The 4,748-nt window shown below is 35.0% G+C and overlaps 1 long non-coding RNA gene and 1 pseudogene across 1 annotated transcript; one reads left to right on the top strand and one right to left on the bottom strand.

Annotated features, from left to right (window-relative positions):
• The first annotated feature begins 283 nt into the window (after window positions 1–283).
• Window positions 284–1,944, top strand: LOC132296456 (uncharacterized). Its single transcript, XR_009478578.1, has 2 exons — window positions 284–790; window positions 1,279–1,944. It is a non-coding gene; the product is annotated as an uncharacterized LOC132296456 (long non-coding RNA).
• Window positions 1,945–4,086: 2,142 nt separating this feature from the next.
• Window positions 4,087–4,185, bottom strand: LOC132282728 (small nucleolar RNA R71; annotated as a pseudogene).
• Between the last annotated feature and the right edge of the window lie 563 nt (window positions 4,186–4,748).

The following is a 4,748-nucleotide window of genomic DNA, read 5'->3' as shown; positions in this document are numbered from 1 at the left end:
TAGAATTTCAGTGATTTATTATTTAAATGGGAGACTTATAGTTTATTTTTTTTTGGTCTCATACTATATTAATGGATGGAGATGAGAAGATTTCAGGCGCCAAATTAAAGGAAAAATGGTAATGTTATGAGCGGGACCAGTGACTTTTGGTCCATTTGTGATGAGAAATGGGTTTTTGGTTTTCTTTTCATATATATCTATATGATATATATGTATTTGATGAAGAGAAGGCTATCAACCGTGTGAAATGAAGAAAGAAAGAAAATTGATTTATTTTTTTGTGTTAATGGCTTTTTCGTGGGACCCACTAGTAGACAATTGGGTTTGATTTTGTTTTATCTATATATATTGTATGGTGTGAAAAGGTAGGCTGCCGACCAAAAGGAAAGGTGGGTTTGGTTTGGTGATGCAATTATTGATTTTGCTTTTGCCTTTTTGTTTTTTGCTTTTTGCTTTTTGACTAAGTCATGTGTATAGTTTTTTTTTTTTTAGTGATGATATAGAATAAGAAAAAATGAAGATTAGATGGAGTGGAAAGACAAGAAAATAGTGGTTGCCGATAAGATAAGGAAAGAGGTAGTGGCGGGTCCCACTTTGATTTTTGATATTTGTTGGCTGATTGGAGGGTCGGTGGACTTGGCTTATATATTGAGGGATTATATGCACTAATTTTGTATTCAGAGAAAAAAAAATTTGATGACAAACAGAGAGAGTTTTAAGACACTGTGAACCGAGAGCTCACACATCTCGGACAGAGAGTTGATGATTCAATGACGAATTATTTTGCAGTGTAAGGTTCTTCATGTCTTGAATGGCCTGGATGATTTTGTTTTAAATATTTTATTGACTATTATTTTGCTAAAATTACATATATGTATTTTGTGTAAAAGTATATGTATATTTTTGTAAAGCAAATTTTTCATGAAACTCTTTGAAATCCTTGTTATGGTTTTTCCTACTAGGACTTCCCCCGTCTCACCCCCTTCTAATTTCAGGTACTGAGGATGAGCTTAGATTCATAGTTGCGGGTTTAGGTGGAAGAGTTGGTGTTGAGGAATTAAATTAATTTAATTATTTAGAGATGTTGTTTTTAATTTTGAGGAAATTGATTTGTATTAATAAATGATAGTATTTTTTTTCTTTTGAGATCCTGGGAGAACACTAATGTATTTTGATTTGAATAAATTGAGGAATTTATTTAGAAAATTAGGGGTGTGACACATTCATCTATCTTACTTTCATGTCTTAGATACTTATTTGTGTTATTGTCTATTTCAGGTGAATAAAGTTCAAACAGGCTAACAAGAGCCATTTAGATCATTTTTGGAGCTAAGGAACAAAGTTGGAAAGAAGCCAAGAAAATACATCAAGGGAACTTCGATCGATCGAAGGGAAGTTTTGATCGATCGAAGTGGTCTTCAATCGATCGAAATGAAGGCGGTGCCAGCTCAGCCAATGGGATCAAGCCTAGAAGATATTTTGTGCCATGTCAGCTTCGATCGATCGAAATTGCTGCTAGTAGTGAGCTGTCAAATTCCCGAGCACGTCGTTTTCTACCTAACTTGTGCAAGTTGCGAGATTCCTCCAATCAAAGGCTGTAATTCTAACTTGGTCCTTACTCAAAAGAGGATGTAATTGATTTATTGAGCAGTATTGTAGAGACACCAAGAGAGAAAATATTAAAAAAATATAGAAAAAAATATCTTTTGCTCTTTAGAACTAGGGTTTTGGAAAGAAAGCAAGGATGAAGATGATGATGCCAACCTCCAAGCTAGCCCTTGATGGTTCCATGACCACTACAATGAGTGGCTAAATCATTCACTTAAGGCTAGAGATAACCCCTAAGTTTGCTTCCTAGACCTAATATTTTGTATATTTTTGGGGATTTAATTGTAACAAATGTTTTGATCTTGGATTAATATATATCTTGTGGTTTCTACTTGATGTGTATAGATTTTAATGTTTTCAATTGATTCTCTATCTCTAACCATATGTCTATGTATGCTAGAATAGATGATTTATGTGCTTTTCTCTAGATTTAATGGAATTAATGCATGTCTATGTGTGTTGATGGTGTTAATCTAGATATGATCAAAACATAATGCCTAATGGAACACTTTTGCAATTTATTTGATGGTTCACACTTGTTTTTTGATGGATTGTGCCACACCTTTAGTTTAATTAGCATAATTTTCATGTCTCTATCTTAGATGTAGTATAATTGCTTTAAATTCCTAGATAGGTGAACAATCTATTCTTGTTTCTTGATGTTCCATACTTATGAATGCAAAGAGTGTATGTCTCTAGAAAATTATGTGTGTATTAATTGTGGTTTAATTGAACGGAAATTGGTCTCATTTGATAGGTTGTACTTTCCATTTAAATTGGCTAGACAATCTATACTTATTTGCCACCCATGCTTAGTTTCAATTGATATCACACACACCCACACAAGTTACAATTTAATTTCTCCATTAATATACAATTGCTAGTGTCTAGTGAAGTCAAACTTAGTGGTGAACTCTAAAGCCCCAAGTCCTCTTTCCTATATCTTTACTCTATTCCCTAGATTGCTTTTATTTACTTGCTTTAATTTTAATTGCATTGTAGTTTAATCAAATCATCACCCAATCTTTGATCATTCGAACTATTAACCTGACATTAATTTCCATCACAAATACACCTCATTTCCCTTGGGACGATCTCTACTCACCCTAGCTATATTTTTAGTGAGAGGAAGTAGTGGCTCTTTATAAATTTAAAACTTGGCCACACACTCACATCATTTTGGCTTGTTGTGTCCACGACCACACCAAGTTTTTGGCGCCGTTGTCGGGGATTGGCACCGTCGTATTTGGAAATTAATTAGGAATTAGTACTCTTTTGATCTTATTTTTATTTTTATTTTTATTTTTATTTTTATTTTATTTTGGTTACTTATTGTGTTTGTTTTTTATTGACTAGGTGACTTGAGCCAAGAGAGTGAAACAAAGGGAAATTAAAAAGTAAGGAAGCCAAGTGAAGCTAAGCAAGAGCATAAAAAGCTCAAAAATAAAATTTGCGAAGCAAGCAAGGCAAAGAAAAAATATATATAAAAAAATTTGAAAAATCAATTAAAGTTGCTTAAGGACCCTTTTTGAGCTCTTTCTAACTCGATCTCTAGTTAAATCGTCGGCCCGCGTGGAGGCAAGCTTTTCATTTTCTTAGATAGATCGTGAGCCCGCGTGGAGGCAATTTATTTTTCTTGCATATTGTTGAAAGCATGGGAGTATGGGATTAATGTATGTGGAGGATATTTGTTGATTGATTTGTTGCGGAGGTGAAGTGATTGTTACTTGCTTGTTGCTTGTTTATGTTTTGTTTGTGCATGTATGGTCGAAGGTCATTAAATCCTACTTTTGTCCCACTTAATTTGAATCTTAAATCCATTGTTCGTAATTCTAGGGGAAGGGGTAATTTTAATCATTCCATTTCATCAATGGAAGAACATAATGAGGACCATGTGGAGGACCTTAGTCACATAAACCAACAAGGTATTCTCCACCCTAATGTGCATCATGACAACATCCAAGTATCTTTGGGCATGCCCAGACCATTCATTCATCCACAACAACAAGGTCAAGTTCCATTAGGAATGCCTCGGCCAAATTTTGCTCCACAACCTCCCATTATTCAAGGCAATCAAGGTGTTAGTGTAGCACCACCAGTTGTAAATCCTCATCTTGCTTTGTGTGATCACTATGTGCCAAATGAATATAATGCACCCACTTGCATTTAATTGCCCCCATTTAGAACACATCACTATGAGATTAAACCGCAAACCATTCAAATGCTTCCTAACTACCATGAACTTCCAAGTGAAGAACCTTACAAGCATTTGGATGAGTTTCTTGAAGTATGTTCCACCGTAAAATACACGGACATGCCGGAAGATGTTTTGAGGTTAAAACTCTTCCCTTTTACCCTTAAAGACAAGGCAAAATATTGGTTCAACAATCTTAGGCCTTTTTCGATAACTTCTTGGGCGGAAATGCAACAAGAGTTCTTGAAAAAGTACTATCCGGTTTCAAAGACCAATGCCATGAGAACTTCAATTAGAGAATTTTCTCAAGGAGATGGGGAAATGTTTCATGAGGCATGGGAAAGATTTAATGATTTGCTTAGGAAGTGCCCACATCATGACATACCTTAGTGGCAATTAGTTCAATATTTTTTTGAAAGTTTATCGGATAATCACAAAGGTATGGTTGATGCATCTATGGGTGGTTCTTATCTTGATAAACATGAAAATGATGTTTGGCAATTGTATGAAAGGATGAGTGAGAATTCAATACATAAATCCTTGTCTTCCAAAAATGGTAGAAATTTGGGTGGAAGGAAGAATGTTGGCTTGTATCAAGTTGACAACTCCAAAGATATAGTCGCCAAGGTGAAATCTTTATCTCAAAGGTTTGATCAATTTTTTATCAACCAAATTTCGGTGAATGAAGTGTCTTCCTCTCCTAATCATGTTCATCATCATTCATCTAATGAAACTTGCATAACTTGTTCTAGTGTTTTACATTCTACTTCCAATTGTCCCCACGGACATGTGCAAAATGAGCACCATGAACAAGTTAATGCCACATTTGTTAATCACGGGAATAATCCTTATGGCACACATTACAATTTCGGGTGGAGGAACCATCCAAACTTCTCTCGGAAAAGCCAAGGGGAAGGCTCAAACCCTCCCCAAGGTGGTTTTCAAG

The sequence above is a fragment of the Cornus florida genome, unplaced genomic scaffold (assembly GCF_030987335.1).
Source record: "Cornus florida cultivar Cherokee Brave unplaced genomic scaffold, ASM3098733v1 CherokeeBrave_3.0.0_Hap2_Chr01, whole genome shotgun sequence".
NCBI classification, from domain to species: domain Eukaryota; kingdom Viridiplantae; phylum Streptophyta; class Magnoliopsida; order Cornales; family Cornaceae; genus Cornus; species Cornus florida.
This window is presented reverse-complemented; position numbering and strand designations above follow the sequence as displayed.